Source organism: Chlamydotis macqueenii, chromosome W (assembly GCF_036417535.1).
Source record: "Chlamydotis macqueenii isolate bChlMac1 chromosome W, bChlMac1.mat, whole genome shotgun sequence".
Lineage (NCBI taxonomy): Eukaryota > Metazoa > Chordata > Aves > Otidiformes > Otididae > Chlamydotis > Chlamydotis macqueenii.
The window spans coordinates 32,527,825-32,547,457 of record NC_141592.1 but is presented as its reverse complement, the minus strand read 5'-3'; positions in this window follow the sequence as shown (position 1 = coordinate 32,547,457).

Below are 19,633 nucleotides of genomic sequence, written 5' to 3'. Positions count from 1 at the left end.
AGGCCGCTTACGTCCGTCAGCCAGGAACAACGATTTTTCATGGCCTCGTCCAGCATGCTGCTGGCCCCGTCCTCATCACAAAGGCTGTTGTCTGTCATGGCCTCGATGGCCGTGAGGATGACATCTGTCCTCTCATACGGCTCGAGGCAGTTTGCAATCATCTAGGGGGAAGAAAAGAAGGCAAGATGAATCACACCGAACGACCTGGTGGTGCTGCTTGGCTGAGCCCCACTGATTCTGGGTCCCTTTGCACACACAAGCCTCCTGCCAATGCCACGGACCAGAGTCCCAGCAAGGGGGGACCTCATTACCTTCATCGTGTCGCTGCTATCGAGCGAAGAGTGCAACCAGTTGCCCTCGGAATCCCATCTCTGCTGCAAGTCTGGGTACTCTGGATGGTCCTCTGGCAGAGCGTTGCCTAAATAAAGGGGAAAATCAGAAGAGTCAGTAAGACACAGGATTTTGCTAAGACGCTTCCTAAGCGATGAAGAGAGCTTGGAAGTAGGAATGAGTGAGGGAGGTGACAACCCACAGTCAGGGGAGGAGGTGGTGGGCAGGGGTGTAAAGCAAAGGGTGACGGGTGATGGGAAGAAGATGGGAACATTCCTCAGGAATGATGAGGAAGGATTAGGAGGAGGGACAGCTTCTTGCTACAGGCACTGGAGGGACCAGCCGGCATGATGCCCGGCTGGATCTGCTCTTCACTGATAAAAGGGTTTTGGGACACGGCAAGCAACGGCAGCTGTGGCTGCAGGGCCCACAAAACAGCCGCGTCTGAGATCCTGAGAGGAGTGATTAAGGAGAGCAGCAGAGAACAGGTCCTGTACTTGAGGTGAGCATTGAGCTTCTGCAGCAGAATGATAGAGACAGCAGCGCTGGGATCGTATGGAAAGCAGCTGCCAAGGGCCATGGAGGTCAGGGAAGCTGGCTGCCATTCATGGACAGCCTCCAGCAAGCACAAGAACTGTCTGTGGCAATGCTCAGGGAAACAAGCAGAGGTGTGTGCGTCTGGAGGGACACGGCCTGCCACAGCTTCTCTTACGTCTTTGCTGCAGGATGAAACTGTAGAGGAGATGAAGAGCATCCAGGGCCACACAGCTGGTGTCTTTGTACTCACAAGAGCTGAGAAGCATGAGATGTCCCAGCAGCTGTCCCAGGATCGGGATATGGATGTCCCCGTAGCAGTCAGGGCCGTCCTCCTCTGTTCCAAAGTGACAGCAGCCCTGGGCGAGGGAGGCAGAACATCAGAAGGGCTGAGGGGAGACCGTGTGGGAAGGAGGGACCAAGAGGCCTGCTTCAGGGCAGAGCCTTGCCGAGTGCCCTAGCCTGTGCCCCGACTTGCCTCGCAGGCACCCCGAGCTGCAGGCTGCTCTGGTGTGCAGGGAAGGCGAGACAGCTTGCTGGAAGGGGCCTGGCTCTTACCTCCAGTGAGAAATAGCTGGCCAGCAAATAGCTCAGCATCGCGATCCTCCCCACGGCCCTCTCGCGTACCGCTGCCATCCTGGACTTGGTGGAGGTCAGCAGCATCTGGGAGGAGAGAAGCTGCTGGTGTGCCCTGGGAGCTGCCGCCCGTGCCAGCAGAAGCAGCACTGCTGATCTCCCGGCTGGACTCATGCAGTCGCTCCAGGCGTCCTGTGAGCTTGAGCAACGCTTGAAGAACAGCCCCTGCCAACCCCACGCTGTGCCCGTGCCAGACCTGCAAGATGTTCTGCAGCTCCTCGCTGAAGCTGGAGGTGGGAGAGCTGAGTATAAACGTCTGCAGCATCGTGTCCATGGCGTGCAGGGTCTGCAGGGAGGACAAAGGCGGTGGCAGTCTTTCAGCGACCCCTCTCATGCCCAGGAGATGGATCTGAACTCCCTGTGCAAGGGGAGGACATCCGCGCTGCCTCGCGGTGCGCGGGAGAGGCCTCAGGGCAGAGAAGCTCCTGTGGACAGCGCAGCCTGCAGCACTGCACATGGCCAGGCCCATGGGAACGGGGGAGAAGGATGAGAGTGGGAAAGCAAAGCCAGGGGCCCTGCCCAGCCTTGCACATCTGGTTGTCTCTCGGCACAGGGCGGGCAGGTAACCCCAGGGTACCCCAGAGCTCCTGTAGCTCCCCAGTGCTCACCTCGTGGTAGAGGGAGATGTCCAGGCCCCGCATCTCCTCCTTTGGAGGAAGCTCAAAGACACTGGTGAAGCAGGCGTCTAAGAGGGGCTGCTTTTTGCCCTAGAGCACCGTCCCCACGGTGCTGCAAAGAGAGAGAGGGGCCAGTGTGACACAGGCGCTGGGCGCTGTGCCTCCAGGCACCCCTGGGGACGGAGTCAAAAGCAGGGGCTGGGCAGGTACCTCAAGGCAGCGATGGCCAGCATGGCTTCCTGTCGCACCGCCGTGCGCAGGTGGTCCTTGGGCTCCTCTTGCAGCAGTGCCTGCAGAGCACAAGCGGGATGGGAGCTGTCAGCCAGCAGCACCCCGTGCCAGCAGCGTTGGCACTGATGGGCAGGGCTGGCAGAGCCCCTCTGCCCCCCACCCCGTGCCAGCAGCGTTGGCACTGCTGGGCAGGGCTGGCAGAGCCCCTCTGCCCCCCACCCCGCTGCCGGCCCACAGAATGCCACCCTTACGGCCCGGGTGCTGGGGCGTCTGCTGGCAGGGCTCCGAGTCCCTGAACTCGGTTGTTGACGCGGAAGTAACGGACACTGCTGACGACCAATATGATCAAGCAAATGCCGATTTATTGTTGATACATCCCGGTTAATATAGCCCTTCTAATTCCGTATCATGAGCAAGCTCTCTACTAATTGGTTAACTATATCATGCACGCGCTCCTAGCTAAAATATGATTCGTTAAGTCTCTATGTTCACGCGCACGGCTCTCTCCACCTGCACCCTGCTTCATGTTCAGCCCCCAGTCACGTATGCCAGCTGTTTTCCTTCTTCTCAAGGTTGCTTCGTTTACTTTCTCACAGGAAGCTTCATTACTTTCTCACAGGCGGCCTCATTATTTTCTCACAGGTGGCTTCAGTACTTTCTTACAGGCAGCTTCAGTACTTTCTCACAAGCGGCTTCAGTGATGTCCTTGAGGCCTGCTGCTCACAAACATAACAATTCCATTCGGTCTGGATTGTTCACTAAGTGCCCCTGGTACTCCAGGTATCCAACAAATCCCCCTTTTTGTTTTGAACAATCCAGACCCACTTTCATCATACGTTCCATAGCTTTCACAAAGCATTTTAAAATATACCCCAAAATCATCAGTGTCAACAGCAAACCCATCAATAATACCAACCCATAAACTATCAAATCTTTTAGCCAGCCTGTGACCCCCAAGGATTTCAACCAGTCTGTTAACCTGCTTTCCACTTGTATTGCATGCATGTTGCATCATAACTCTGCCAACTGATAGCGTATCGACTTAGAGTGATCAGAAACATTCATGCAACACATACCTTCAAAATCTTCACATCCATGTCCATGCGCTAATAACAAAAAAAACAATGGCTGCTAGATTCTGCAAAAATATCATGATGCATGCTATCCATGTCTTCTAATAATCCTGATAACATGCTAGAAGTTAAATTCATTTGCTTTTGTGCCCAACAAGCTAATTTATTTAAGTTAGCTAAAGTTTTTGCAGTTGCTGCCCAAGGAACAAATAAAGATAATGCTATCCGCTCAGCTGTACCCAACAGGGTTAAATTGCCGTCACAATGGGGAGTCAATACTTTTAGTGACCTTCTTGCTCGCGTATGATTCCATAATGTTCTCATAGATGGAGCAAACACTATCAATTTTCCAAAATAACATGGTCCTCCTATAGCCCTTTTTGGTATTCCTGACCTTATTTTACTACAATATCAACTAGGTTCATGTAGGCCTCTACTGAATCTCCCCTTTTTTTTTTTTTTTCTTTTTTTCTTTTTTCTTTTTTTTTTTTTTCTTTTTTTGATTAGCCAGATTGTCTGTATTGAGTTGTTAATCATTTTTTGCAAGCATGGTATGTTAATGATTATGCCTAGTATGATGCCTAGTATCACAATTCCGATTTTAACCAAGGACAGCAACCACCCAGTTATGCCACACACAAGCTTAGTTAATAAAATTACTGATCACACGTTATACATATTCATGATTACGAAACAAAGCTAAGTTTCACTACCTTCTAGTAATTTTCTACTATAACATTCTTCTATTATTATAGATATAACAACTCCAGTAACTTATCTATAAGAGCAATGACTAGTTTTCTGCAGGCCTCTGTTGAAACAAGCCATAAATTCTGCTAACAATGTTTTGTATCTTAAAGCTTCCCTTCTCATTCCATGGCTTTCTTCCTGAGAGCATGATTGCATTCCTCCCCCAAGGTCGGTGTGCTTTCACTGATACCGTACTGGCTCAGCGAAATACCACATCTCCCCCTTCTTTGTTTATGAGAAGAGGCTTGTTTCAACGCTTTATCTGTTAAAGTCTGCACACATTTTAAGACACAGAATATAGATCAAAATACATATATAAAAGGAATGAATAAGCATCCTACAACTATTAGTAACAAGCTTATATCAAGTCACCAAAAGATTTCTGAATATATCAAAACCATCACTTTGTTGCTGTTTTTGTACTCCTTTTTGCAAGTTTTGAATACTTTTGTTAATAGATTCCGAATGATCAAACAGATTAATGCAGCAAAGCCCATCAAAATCCTGACAATCATGATTTTGTGCTAATAATAAAAAATCTATTGCTGATCTATTCTGTTACTAACCCAACTATGCCAAAGACACCTCTGAGCAAGAGGCTGTTTATCAGCCGGGTCAGAGCAGAGAAGGGAGACAGGCGCAGCACCTTCAGGGCGTCCCCTGTTGTAAATAAAGTGTGCTCTGGGCCTGTCCTCTCCCCCCTGCTCCGAGCCACCTCTGTTTATAGCCTCAGCAGATTCAGTGAAAGAGTACTGACTAGGTGTTGCTGCATGCATGGCCAGTGCATACAACAAGGCCTGTCAAATATGTGCTCTGCAGGCTAACAGCGGTTCTGTTTTGTAAAGTAGCATAGTATATAGAATCTACATCAGTTAACAGCATTGATAGTGCCAATGAAGTTATATTTATTTGCTTAGCAAGCCAACAGTCCAATTTATTTAGCGTAGTTAATGCCTAGGCACTTGCCACACCAGGTGTAAAGACTGAAGCAGCAATAATTTTACTTAGTTTCCAAAACTCTTTATTATCTTGGCAACCAGATTCAATGCTATGTATGCTTCGTTTAGGTCTTTTATGCTGTCTGGATTTTGATATGTGCTCGCATGATTACGTCATGCTGTGTCGTTGCAATGTGTAGATCTTAAAGCATTTACAGTCATTACCCCTCTAGAAACATTAGTTCTTGAATAGTTAAAAAATAGACAGAAGTCCATCTTTACTGATCCCAAAAAGTTCCATCTTTTGTAGTTTTAGCACTCAGCACTCGTGGTTGCTGCTGTTTTACACAGCGTTGCTGTCCTACCGGTATCTGGCAGGTCAATCAAACATGTTCTGAAATACCCGCAGACGATACAGACAGGGATCCACTTGTTTACTGCTCCTGTAAAGACATGAGCGTATCCCTTCCCCCATGTTATAAGAGGGAACGGTCCTTCCACTTATACAAAGCTCAACTCAGACAGGAGTATCTGTTAACCACGTCAGGGGCGGGGGGGTGGGGGCGCCTGGCGGCGGCTGTGGCCCCGGGCATATAGGAGGAAAGAAAACTAAAACCCGAGGTTTAAGACAAGAATAGGGAGGGATCCTTAAAGCCACCGCTACAGGCAAAACAGACCATCACTAAAACCAAAGCAGGATAATGAAAAAAGGAACAAGACAACCTCCCCCCACCCCTCCCTCTTCCCGGGCTTAACACCATCTCTACCTCCCTCCCCTGCGCCCTGAGCGGGACAGGGATGGGGGGCGGGAAGAGGGAATGGGGGTTACAGACAGTTAATCACGCACTGCTTTATTGATATCAACGGTTTAACGGCTGCACCTACAGCAGCAACCATGACCGGAGCCTTTTCTTGTTCTAACATTCGCTCGACAGCTTCCAGCAGTTGCCCTGTACTAGATCCTTTTGGCAGCACACTAAGGGCTCTTTTAGTTTTTTGGGTTTGTTTTTTTTTTTTGTTTTGTTTTTTTTTTGTTGTTTTTTTTTTATCATTAGCATTATTAAAGGCAAGCATATCTAAGAACTTTGCTTTCATGTCATCATCCAAATCAGGGTGAGCCATAATTGCGGTGTGCAACCGATCAATAAATTTCCCATATGGTTCTGTGGGACCTTGCCTTACTGACGTAAAGGCAGGTCCGGACTTTTCATTGTACACCCTAGCAAGCGCTCTATAAGCCAAATCTTGGCCCAGTTGTAACACTTCAGTAGCAAATTACGCTTGCCAATCAGATCGTGTGTAGGGTCCCACTCCCATCAGCATTTGAGTTTGCACCCCGAATAATGGATCACCCTGTTGTCCAGGAGTTGCAGTTGCCTTATCACAAGCAGTCTGCCAGTACTGAAAAAACTGCAGCTGCTGCGACGGTAGCAAAAGCATCTGGACAATCATTCTAATATCATAAGGAGTTAAAAACTGTGACAAAAAAATATGCTGCAACACAGATTGAGTATATGATGATTTTAGCCCATACTGAGTAACTGCATTTTTAGCTTCCTTCAATATTTTCCAGTCTAATGCCTGCCACACACTTCTCCCAGTATTATTGGTCACAACTGGAAATGCCATGGGAAAAGGCTCTCCTTCTATCAAAGCATCTTGAATCACCTCTTTCCACCGCACTATTGGATTCAGATCCCCAGCCCCTCCCGCCAGCGTCCCTTGGAAAGGTGCAAAAAGACTGATCTCACCCGATGTTCCATTTGGAACGAATAGGTTGGACGCTGGCAGGTCTCGATGTGGCACAGGCGAAGGAGTTGACAAGTTTCCCAGCGACGCTTCTAGGCGAACCTCTAGGGCTTCTAGCCTTTTTAGTGTCTCTTGCAGCTGTGCATCCTTCAAGCCGGATGAATGTTCATCCCCCTCTTCCTCATGCCGTGGTGGCAGGGAAGAAGGTGGTAACGGGGGATAAACCGGAGCTGCTGGCGCCGGCGAAAAGGCTCGTGACTCTGAGCCTGCACTGGCGCAGCGTGGCAGGGTGCCTGGCGGTGGTACATCTGATGGTGGTGAAAAGCCTTTGGCAGTTTTTCCCTCTGGTGCCCACATATCTATAGTTATAGGGGCTGTGGCTGCAGCTCCTGCAGTCCTTGCTGGGACTCGAACCCTGACACCGTCAGCACGGGCCGGGGCGGCGGCAGGGCTCGTTAAACCCGAGAACAGCATGCTAGCAGCGGAGGTGGACCCTTTGGCTGGAGTTAAGGCCGCAAAAGCAGATGTGGCAACTGAACGTTCGGCTTTCATGCTTATCAATGTTTCATTAATTAGCCTCCACACGGTGGAGAGTTTGCTCGCCTCCTTTGATACTTTAGTTATTTCATCCCACAGCTCTTTTCCTATCTTCTCCCATGTCAGGAGTTCAAAAGCATCATCAACTGTGGAGATTAATTCCCTTTTCTTTGCCCACTGCAGCAAAGCTTCTAGGACGGCCGAGTCATAACTCAGTCCTCTCATAGAGAGCATATGTTGGAGGAGCTTAACCACTGCTGACTCCTCTTTGGTCAGTGTGGACCCCATCTCCTCCCCGGCCGCTCGCCTGGCCAAGACGAGATTCCCTCCGTACCTTTTGTACCTTTTTGCGCTATAGTGACTTCCCGAGTGCCGGGGCAGCACTCGCCTGCGACCGGCTTCCGCCCCCTCTTCTTTTCCTATTTCGGTTCCGTCGGGATGTCCAACGCCGATCTGAGGGTCCCTGTTCGGGCGCCACCAGTTGACGCGGAAGTAACGGACACTGCTGACGACCAATATGATCAAGCAATGCCGATTTATTGTTGATACGTCCCGGTTAATATAGCCCTTCTAATTCCGTATCATGAGCAAGCTCTCTACTAATTGGTTAACTATATCATGCACGCGCTCCTAGCTAAAATATGATTCGTTAAGTCTCTATGTTCACGCGCACGGCTCTCTCCACCTGCACCCTGCTTCATGTTCAGCCCCCAGTCACGTATGCCAGCTGTTTTCCTTCTTCTCAAGGTTGCTTCGTTTACTTTCTCACAGGCGGCCTCATTATTTTCTCACAGGTGGCTTCAGTACTTTCTTACAGGCAGCTTCAGTGCTTTCTCACAAGCGGCTTCAGTGATGTCCTTGAGGCCTGCTGCTCACAAACATAACAATTCCATTCGGTCTGGATTGTTCACTAAGTGCCCCTGGTACTCCAGGTATCCAACACTCGGTGGCATTCAAGTCCCCTCGGGGACAGCTTGGGACCCACGGACGCTCGCCATTGCCCCCTCCCAACTCCAGCGCTGCTGTCACAGCGTGCCGCTGCCCAGGGTCCCTGCATCCTTCCCCAGACCTGCCGGGTGTCTCCTCACCCTGATAGTCTCTGCCAGCTCCAATCCATGGCAGAAGACATCCAGGCCCTGCCACAAGACCTTGTGTCTGGCAGCTCGGCACAGCCTGCGGATGATCCGCAGAAAACGCATCTTCTGGGCCTCATCCTGCAAACCAGGGACAGGGAGGCAAGGGGGAGCGTGAGAGAGGGAGGCACATGGCCAGCACGACCAGAGCCCTGGCAGCAGGCAGCAGAGCTGCGGGGCCATCAGGAGATGCAGGAACAGCTGCCAGGGCAATGACCACGGTTACTTTGTTGGTGCTCTCGAGAAAAGCCCGGATGCAGCTCACGCTTTCCTCTTCCACTTCATAGACAGCTAACCAGCTGCCATCTAGACCTGGAGGAGAGCAGGGAGGGCTGTAGAGAGGGCCCCAGGGCAGGAGAGGGCCGAAGAAGGAGCTCTGCTCTTCGCCCAGCCCTGTGCCTGCTCCCCTGGCACAGTCTCCCCGGAGGTGTCCGGCCTTGGGGGTGCTTAGCAAAAGGGCTGCGAGGCTGCAGCACCACGCGTCAGGGAGAACCCCAAGGGTTCCTCAGGGCTGAGGAACTGGCTTGCAGATGGGCTGGAAAGGTCCGCATCCTGCTGCCAGCCCAGGGGCCACTCACTCACCATATTTTAGTGACTGGGCCCTGCTGCTCCTTTTGGGAGCCCTCACCTCCTCCCAGGCCACCCTGGGATGGCTGGGGGGTCTCCTTTCCATCTTGTGGGATGGAGGAAAGGGTTGGGGAAGCCTCGGGGAAACGTCTCAGTGCTGCGGGGCTGCTCGGGGCAGCGGGAAAAGACGTGGGCTGCGCTCAGGGGCTCCTCGCCAGACCCACACTCCTGCCCTGTCCCGTTGGTGTCCTGCCGGACACTGTGGGGTGGGGCCCACGCTGGGTATATGCAGCACCGTGTGCAGTCACAAAGTGAGGTCACAAAGGGTCCCCACAGTGATCCATTGCCCGGGCAACCCGCTGTCCAGCGTATGAAGATTTGGGCACTCTAATGAGGGCTTAGAGCTGTAAAAGAGGGCTTTGGACCCACAAAATGAGGGTTAGGACCTTGCAAATGCAGCTTTGGGCCCTAAAAATGAGGGTTTGAAAGTGAAAATGAGGCTTTGAAATACAAAAATAGGGTTTGAACCCTCAACTGTTGCTTTGGTACCAAACCCTAAGGCCTTGCCCCTTAAAAATCTGAAAACTGAGTCCTTAAAGTGAGGCTTTGGTCCCTGAAAAGGAGGCTTTGGAAGCTAAAAATGAGGCTTTGGGCCCAAAAGTGAGCCTCTGGACCCTATAAATCAGGCTTTGGACTCTCAATATGAGGCTTTGGACCTGCAAAATAAGACTTCTCGCATTAAATGGGATGCTCTGGGCCCTTAAGGTGAATCTTTGAAACTTAAAAGTAGGCTTTGGAATTCACACGTGAGGTCCTGGAACCGAAAATTGAGAGTTTGCAGTGTAGAAATGGGGCTTTCAACCCTAGAACCAAAGCATGGCACCTAAATTGAAGGTTTTGGTCCAAAAGGAGGCATTTGGATCATAAAAAGGAGAGTTTGGACTCTCAAGATACAATTTGGACCTGAAAACCAACTGTCTGGATCAAATAAACGATGCTTTGGAGCCTGAACACAAGGCTTTGGACACTCTAGACGTGGTTTGGACTCTGAAAAGGAGACTTTGCCAACTAAAACTGAGACTTTGGACAATAAAAATCACAGAATCATTGAAAAGAATCATAGAAGCATAGAATCATAGAAGGGTTGGAAGGGACCTTCAGAGGTCATCCAGTCCAACGCCCCTGCAAGGACCAGGGACATCTCCAACTGGGTTTTGTAACTTGGACTGAATCAAGCCTTGAACACCTTGGTCTGACCCTGTTTCTGAACAGGTGGGACTGCAGACGTCCCGAGGTCCCTTCCAACCTCACTTCTCTTATACTCTTTTGATGATGCTGAGCTTTGTTTCTAACTAGAGCAGAAACCTTCTGGTTTAGGGACAGGAAATCTCCTGGGCTGTACGTGACCATTTACACCAATTTCTATACCAGTGAAGAAGAGTCAGCACCTCAGCACGACTCCCTCTGTGAAAGAGTGAAAAGTCCTGGGCAAGGAATTGGGGGTGGGGAAGGGGGCAAAGGGCTCTGTGCACCACACAGAATGATCATGTTTTTACGCCTGTCGGGCTGTCAGATGTCAGTAAATATCAATGCAAATGAAAAGAAGAAGAGCTGAAGACAAACATGCAAAGCAAAGGAATGTGTCAGCAGACTTTCCAGCTTTTGCTCACTTTTCTGGGTTTTTCTCTTTTTTTGAAATGGAAAAAGTTTTCCAGGATTGGGAATGGATGTAGGACACAAATATTTTCAGCTGCAGGGACACAGACACCTGGTGCCAGTGCAGATCCCCTGGGAACTCCTGCCCAGCCTTCACCTGCAGCTTTCAAGGAGCTCTGGTCTCCCACAGGTCCTGTGTGACAGATGCCAATCCCAGCCCAGCACCTCAGGTACCCTGGGGCCCCTAAATGTGGCACTGCCTGTTCATGGTCAGACAGCTAGTACGTTACTGGAAAGGTGCACTATCTTATTTTTTACATTTAGATAAAACATACAAGCACATTTTCCTCAGCTGAAGCATTCCAGCGCTTTTAAGAAATGGCAATGTTTCCCCACCATGACAGAATGGAAACTGCGAGGAAGTGTACTTATGGCAGGAGGAGAAGCATTGGCCTTCCCCTGTACGTGTGTCACCACTACTCTGTTATTTCATGTCCCTCCTCATTCCGGTGTTTCCACCTCTCCTGATGTCTAAGGACGTCTTTCAGCAGACTAAATGAATGCAGGCCCTTCCCATGGCTCCCAGGTTTCCTCATCTGCTGGCTCTTTGGTCATTCACCGGTCTGGTTTCTGCTTTGAGCCTCAGGGAGTTAGAAACTTGCTTCATCTTTCGGGAGTCTAATTAACCGTGAATTCTGTTTTCATCTGTCCTTTCTTACCTCTCTGTCAGGTGGCCGATGAGGGCACTGCTGGGCTTGGGGTGGTGAGGAGCAAGGTTGTCCAAGCAGAGTTCAAGGGACTGCTTTTCCTTCCTTGCCAGACCTCCTTAGGAGACAGCCTGGATCAACATCCATTGGAGAGCGCTGCTCTCCCTTCTTCAGTAGACTGGAGAAGTAGGCAAAATGCCCTTAAGAAGCAAAGCTAACTTTTTATTAAGTACTCTGTGACCTCTTTACTTACGTCCCTGAAACATCTCCACTTAGCTCTACAAGACATGAAGACTTGAAAACATGTGTAGAAACCAAAAGGCACATGACAGCTTTCTGCACGGTAATGAGCCCCAGGGTGCTTTGGGTGCTGAGTCCGTGAACCCGAGCGACTGCGAGGAGATTTGCACAAACCTTTCCAGGAGTCAAAGTCGGAAGCAAAACCCAAAGGACCTTGAAGCATTGCTGGGTCCCTCTGAGGGCCACGACTGACACAGCCTCTCCATGGACTTGTTACAGCAGATGATTGGAGGCCATGATAAGAGGCAGGCAGAGGTAAGGACCAGGCAACGCTGGTGCTGAGAAAACCCTTGGTTTGTTTGACAAAAGATGATGAGCAAGGCCTGAGCCCCATCCCTAGGGAAGGGAGCTCTTGTCCCTTCGGTGTTGCTCAGGGCTCTTCCTGCACATGTAGGAGGTGCAATGCCAAGTGAAGGAGAACGGTTTCACAGCTCCTGGCCTCCTGGGGTGGGTGTGAGTAGACAACAGTGCCCCATTGCCCTGAGGATGATGTGTCTCCTGTTAGGCCTCAATGGCAGGGTCATCAGCCATAGCCAAGGGGACAAAGACCTCCAACCTTGTTGTCACAACAGGATCTCCCTACCTGTACTGGTGTCTCTCCATCCCCATGAGCTCTTCCTTGAATCACAAAGCCACGGGCTGGTCCAGAATCCCTCTGAGGGACTTTTGCACCACAGCACTACCCTCAGGATGACATTTCTTTATCCTCAGGTCCACTCTGGTCCTCCAAAGCTGCATTTTCTGATGGTTTTCCTTTCTCATGCTGTTTCCCACCACCAAAAGCAAAAGTGCCGTAATCTTGGTAAGAAATTTTTAAGCTCCTCTTCTTTCTTCAGCCACCACTTCAGCAGGCTAAAGAAGCTCAGGTCTCTCAGCCTCTCCAAACACAACCCCTGTCAGCATCTTGGAAGACTTTCTCTGGTCACATGACATTTCATAGAATCATAGAATCATAGAATGGTTAGGGTTGGAAGGGACCTTCAAAGGTCATCTAGTCAAACCCCCCTTTCAAGAAGCAGGGACATCCCCCACTAGATCAGGTTGCTCAGAGCCCAGCCTGGCCTTGAACGTTTCCAGGGATGGGGCTTCCACCACCTTTCTGGGCAACCTGTTCCAGTGTTCTATAACTCGCACTGTAAAAATTTGTTCCTAATTTCTAATCTAAATCTACCCCCCTCTATTTTAAAACCATTACCCCTTGTCCTATTGCAACAGGCCCTACTAAACAGCCTCTCCCCATCTTTCTTGTAGGCCCCCTTGAGGTACTGGAAGGCCGCTATCAGGTCTCCCCAGAGCCTTCTCTTCTCCAGGCTGAACAGCCCCAACTCTCTCAGCCTGGCCTCATAAGAGAGGTGCTCCAGCCCTTTTATCATCTTCGTGGCCCTCCTCTGGACCTTCTCCAACTGGTCCATGTCCTTCTTGTGTTGTGGGCTCCAGAACTGAACACAGTACTCCAGGTGGGGTCTCACCAGGGCAGAGTAGAGAGGGAGAATCACCTCCCACGACCTGCTGGCCACGCTTCTCTTGATGCAACCCAGAATGCAGTTGGCCTTCTGGGCCACAAGGGCGCATTGCCGGCTCATTTCCTCCCCATTCCTCCAGAACGAGGAGCCCCACACTGGGTTACACTACTTTAGATGTGGCCACACTAGTATGGAGTCAAGATGGACAAAAACTGCCCTTGTCTGGGTGGCCGTACTCCTCCCAGCAGAGGAATATATGCTCACAGCCATATTCCTGTGGATCATCGCTGGCTGCTGTGGCACCTCTTCTCATGCCCAAACCCTTCTCCTTGACTGAGGCTGCTCCTCAGTCATTCGTGTCTGAGCCTGCCTTGATGTAAGGGTCCTGTGGTTTATGCCTGGTAGACAGCTCAGCCCCACACAGCCACTCGCTCACTCGTGATGTCATATGGTGTGGAATATCCCTTTGGTCAGTCGGGGTCAGCTGTCCCAGCTCCCAACTTCTTCTGCACCCCTAGTCTAGTTTCTGGTGAAGCAGCACTAGAAGCCAAAAAGTCCCACACTGCTCACCAGTAACAAATATCGATGTGTTACCAGGGGTCTCTGGGGTCCCTGGAGCCATCGCAGTGACAAGGGGGAGAGCACTGCCTGGGGTAGGGCTGTGGCTGGCACGAGGAGATGGGGTCTGCAATGATGTTCCTGGGACAGTTTCTCCTGACTGTTCATGCAGCAACCAGCCAGGCTGGATAGCTGGACTGAGGGACTCTTCTTGAGAGCCCCCATGGGCATGGAGATGGTCTACAGATCCCCAAGTTCTCCTCTCTATGCTGCCTTTTCTCATAGGCGTCACAGAGGCTGCCAGCCCTCCAGAGGACCCAGGAGACCCCTTGTCCTCTCTGTGGTCACAGCTGGGCCCCAGTCCTCCAGCACAGCCCCAGCTGAGGAGCCTTGTCCAGGGGTAACTTTTAGGGTAAGGATGACACATGGGGAGGGGAAGGTCATCTCAAGGACATGTGCTGGCAATTGGGACTGAAGGACCACAGCAAACTGGCGTGGCTTCTGGGTCAATACTTCAGTGCAAGCACTGACACAGGGTCCCAGCCTTCCTTTCCATTCCACCCTTCAGGAGGGACAATGGCACTAAGCCATGGCAAGTGGTGGACAGCAATCCTTCTCCAGCCACTTCACAGGCCTGGTGGAGCACCAAAGCAGTGAGGACATCTGGCTCTTCACCATGAGCGTGCTTTAGGCTCCCCAAACTCTGGGTATTATCCTGGAGTAGCTGCACACCGGATTTTTTCTCTCCAAGGCCATTTCCAGCCCTGGTCAGCTCCTGTCTGGTCTCTCCCCATATCTACTCTGATCTGTCCGGGTGCTCCTGGCCCTTCCCTGTGACCCCCACAGGGCCCCAAGCTGGCAGTGATGCTCACAGTGCCAGTGTGCTGCGGGACCATGGGGTGACCCCCACTGGCTGTGCTGGTCATGTTGGGAAGCAGATGCAGCTGGATGGGCCACGCTGCCACTGAGCTCCTTCCCAGCTGTATAAAGCTGTGGAACGGGCTCAGAGCATTTCTCCTGATGCGAGATGTTTTCCAGTGTACACACTGAACCATCCGTGGGCTTTTACTGAAGGAGACATGAGTCACCCCCCAGTCTCTTTTTCATTACCTTGCTGGGTCTTCACAGCCTCCCCTGGCACAGCAGAGCTCTTGTTTGCTTGTGAATACTTAAATATAGCGTTGTGCCTCTGAGTGACCCCACCTTGGATGGTCCCTTCTATTGGGAAGCCTACCCCCACACACATGGTGTCCCTGTAGGTGCCCTCTGCTCTTCTGGGGTCTCCAGATTCACCTCAGAAAGCCAGGAAGCTTCCACTCAGCTCTGCTGCCTGCAGGAGAGCCCCGGGCAGGCAACTTTGAGCCCCTTCACTGTCTCCAGTGGCACAGGGCAGCCACAAGTGAGAGCTGAGCTCAGCCCTCGCTCCCCAAAATATTTCCCTGTGCCCTCTGCCCATCAGCCCACTGAGAACCAAGCTCAGCCACAGGCTATGGCTGTTCCCTGAGCCTGGTCCTGACTTCAGCAGGAAGAAGAGCCCAGCCTTCAGGAGCTGCCCTTGGGAAACACCCTTTTATTACAGAGCTGATGCTCAGGAAGCTCTGAAAGCTCTGGAAGCTCTGACACTGTGACGGCACATTTACCAAAGACCTCTGCATCATTCGGCTCATGTCCTACACCTGGAGATGTGAAGAGAGTGCAAACATTACTGTATGAACATGACATCACAGCTGAAAAACAAATACAGCACAAGCTGCCCTGAGGAAACCTACGATCAGGCTGTGAGGACAGCTGGGCAGCTTACTGCTGCCGAAGGTGACCCCATTGAATGAGTTTCTTCAACGCTTCCTTGAGCTCCTGGTTCTTCATGCTGTAGATGAGGGGGTTCACTGCTGGAGGCACCACCGAGTACGCAACAGCCACCACCAGATCCAGGGATGGGGAGGATATGGAAGGAGGCTTCAGGTAGGCAAACATGGCAGTGCTGATAAACAGGGAGACCATGGCCAGGTGAGGGAGGCACGTGGAAAAGGCTTTGTGCCGTCCCTGCTCAGAGGGGATCCTCAGCACATCCCTGAAGATCTGCACATAGGACACAACAATGAACACAAAACACACAAAGAATAAAGAGACAGTAACCACAAGTGCGCTGACTTCCCTGAGGTAGGAGTGTGAGCAGGAGAGTTTGAGGATCTGGGGCACTTCACAGAAGAACTGGTCCACAGCATTGCCCTGGCAGAGTGGCAGTGAAAATGTACTGGCCGTGTGCAGGACAGCATTCAGAAACGCACTGCCCCAGGTAGCTGCTGCCATGTGGACACAAGCTCTGCTGCCCAGGAGGGTCCCGTAGTGCAGGGGTTTGCAGATTGCAATGTAGCGGTCATAGGCCATGAGGGTGAGAAGATAAAACTCTGCTAGTATCAAGGAGAGAAAGAGAAACACATGGGCAGCACATTCTGTGTAAGAAATGGCCCTGGTGTCCCAGAGGGATTTGGCCATGGCTTTGGGGAGAATGGTGGAGATGGATCCCAGGTCAAGAAAAGAGAGGTTGAGGAGGAAGAAGTACATGGGGGTGTGGAGGCGGTGGTCACAGGCTATGGCAGTGACGATGAGGCTGTTGGCCAGGAGGGCAGCCAGGTAGATGGCCAGGAAGAGCCAGAAGTGCAAGAGCTGCAGCTCCCGCGTGTCTGCGAAGGCCAGGAGGAGGAACGGGGTGATGAAGCTGCTGTTGGGCATTTTGTCCCTCTGGGCAGAGGGGCACTTTCTCTAGCTGCAACAGACAGTGACAAGCTAGGACAGATTTTAACGAGAAAGTTCTCACAGAATTCCCCCCGAACCCCTGCCACCCAGTTCAAATGCCTGTCCTGTCTGAGGTTTGTGCTGGTTGAGTGTGCTGTGAGGAGCCAGAGCCCTGCCCGTGTCCTGCTGAGGAGTCAGCTTTGCTCTGCTGCAGTGGGTGCACAGGAGCTGATCTGTGACAGCTCTGATGTTCACAGGAGATGTGAACAGAGAGCCGAGGCAGCAGACCCACAGTGTCCGTCAGTCTTGTTCCCAGCTGCCCTGCACTTTCACAGGCGGAGCCTCAAAGAGGACTTCACACACAAATTAATATTAAACAAGCCCAGAAACCTGATGAGAGCTGGGGACACCAGTTTCACAGGGCAGACCTGCAAATTCCTCTCTTTCCCAGCCCAGAGGTGGAGATCTGATGCAGAGAGCAGGACCCTGCTCCTCGCAGGAGAAGCAAAGGACTCTGCGAGGAGAGCGCTGATGCCCAAGGAAAGGCTCAGCACTCCCTAGGAGCCTGCAGGAGAGCTGTGCCTCTCCGGGGGCAGCTGGCAAACCCAGCAGGGCAGGCAAAGCAGACAGTCAGGGGTCCCGAAGGTGAGAGGGTCTGAAGAGAGAGTCAGGGCTTGCCCAGCAGACCCTGCTCACAAAACATCTCCAGTGAGAGACCAACACAGAGCTGCCTGAAGGCAGCCTCCCCCAGTGCTTGTTGGCAGTGTCCTCCCACCCCTTGTCCACGTCTCTGCAGCCTGGAGCTGTTCCTCTCTCCCGGGGTCACCTCCCTGTCCCTGCTCACAGACCCCATCCCACCCGCTGTGTGCTGGGCTCTGCCCTGCAGACCCCTCCCAGCAGCAGGGCAGTGCCCAGGGGCATCTGTGTGTGTGCAGTCTGTGCTGGAAACCTCAGACCAGCCCTGGTGAGGATGGAAAAGTGATGCTGATCTGTCTGTAAGCCGCGGTGTGTTCATTAATGATACTCCCTGATTTATTCACCTCTGGCTAAAAGTCTCCTGGGAATGTCCCCTGCGTGATCTGCAGCTCTGAGCAGCCCTGACCCACACAGCACCCTCTCAACAGCAGAAGGACCCTGCCATCCTGTGGGTCGCTCCTTCCCCCCACAGCTTCTCCCCACAGTAGCAGCGCTGGGAACTCCCAGGGCAGGCTGAGTGCTGACCCTGGCAGGCGGCAGAGTCCCTGCCCCAGCACACAGCCCCTGGGTTGCAGGGACCCTGCTCTGAAGGACAGCCCTGGGCACCCCTGCCTGCACACCTGCCTGCACACCCCTGCAGCCATCCCTGGGAGAAGGCAGCTGTCGTGCCCTGTCCCTCTGACGGTGCAGCAGGCAAGCCCTGCTCTGCAGCACCAACTTCCCCTTTGAGAAACCAAGAGCCCTCCTGACAGATCCCATAAACTGTCAGATGCACAAGCTCTGGGAGATCTCTCCAGGAACAACAGCTAAATTGCCCTGCACCCAGAGACTTACCACATAGAGGGCTCTGAAGATTCCTCCTCACTGACCTCTCAGCATCCTCCCGCTCTCAACTGCCTTTAAGTTCTCTCAGCCGCTGTCTCTCTGCAGCGCTGCCCGCTTGCCATCAGCTCCCTCCATGCCAGGAGCCCAGCCCAGCTCAGCAGCAGAGGCCCAGCACAAGGCAGCACTTTCTCTGTCCCCTTGGGGCTCCCTCCAGGTGTCCCTGGGGCTGCAGGGGAACCTGCTGCCAAACAGCCTGCAGCCACCACGGGGGTTTTGGTCCCGCACCTGGGGAGGGACACTTCTTTCCAGCACTCTCATTTCACATATCAGAGAAATAACGAGGCTTAAGAATCATCTTCTCTTGTCCCATCATCAGGCAGGACACACAGACAGGGATGGGGAGTCAGCTCTGTTGCATCTCCTGCTGATTCACCTGAGTCAATCAGAGCATCTCCTTCTGGGACTGCAGTCCTGGGGTCAGAAGGGGACTCAGCTCCCTCCCACACCTGCCACAAACACACTGGTGGTTGGATTCCTCTTCCCTCAGTACAGTTGTTGATGAAACAGACACCTGCATGTGAGCGCCTTGTCCCAGCTGCCATGGTCATCACTGGAGATGGAGGCCAGGAGTGAGCTGATGGAGGCCAATGCACTGAGCCATCAGTTAGAGGCATCGGCCATCAGATGCCGTAGCAGAGGCAAGGTCTGTCCCTTCTTCTGCCCAGCAGCTGCAGACAGTGCGTGCACACAGAGTGTATCACACTGGGATGGTTACTCACCCCCATGGCCATACAGCCAGGGAACACACCAATCACTTCCACAGTGTGCCTGGTACGTCTTGTCTTCAGAGACAGCATCCTCCAAGCACAGCCATGGTTCCTATCCAAACTCAGTTGGAACTCCAAAGGGAATTCAAGGGCACCAAGAGGAGCTGTTGGTACTTCAGGAAGAGTTAGAGAAGAAGCAGAGATAATGTGGGACCACCGCCAAATTTAGTAAGAGCAGGTGCAGACAGATCTGAGATCCTGTGTGTCCCCTCTGCCCCAGTTACCACCAGCAACTTCTCCCAGGCTTTTGAGCATTGAGGCAGGACGATTCCAGGAAGAAAGGACCCAGTTAGACTTTGTAAAGTATCTTTTAAAATCATACAGAGAATCGTACAGATAATCTTCTCTCACTTCAGACGTCCGGAACCCCCAGGTATGTAGCATTGAGCAATGCTTGAATGCTACTGCAACACACCCTCTAGACCTCATCCATTTAAGACAGTTCCTTGTTTGGTCATCAAGCTGATCTAGAATATTCTGACCAGGAAACATCTTTGTTCATAATTGCTACCATCAAAAAGAAATGTTTTCATGAGAACTTACTGCTGCAGGGTTAAAGATAAGGCCACACAGGAGGCATCACGGTTGGTACCGAGTGGGAGCTGCCTGCAGGGTCTCCTGTGACAATGAGCTCCTGAGGTTGTCCTGCGGCCAAGGGACCTGGGCAGCACAGCGCGGGTGTGAGGGCCATGCTGTACGTGCAGCGCAGCACAGCACAGCCGCTGACTTCTCCATGTACAATGCTCTTCTGGTCAGGATCACTGCTCATG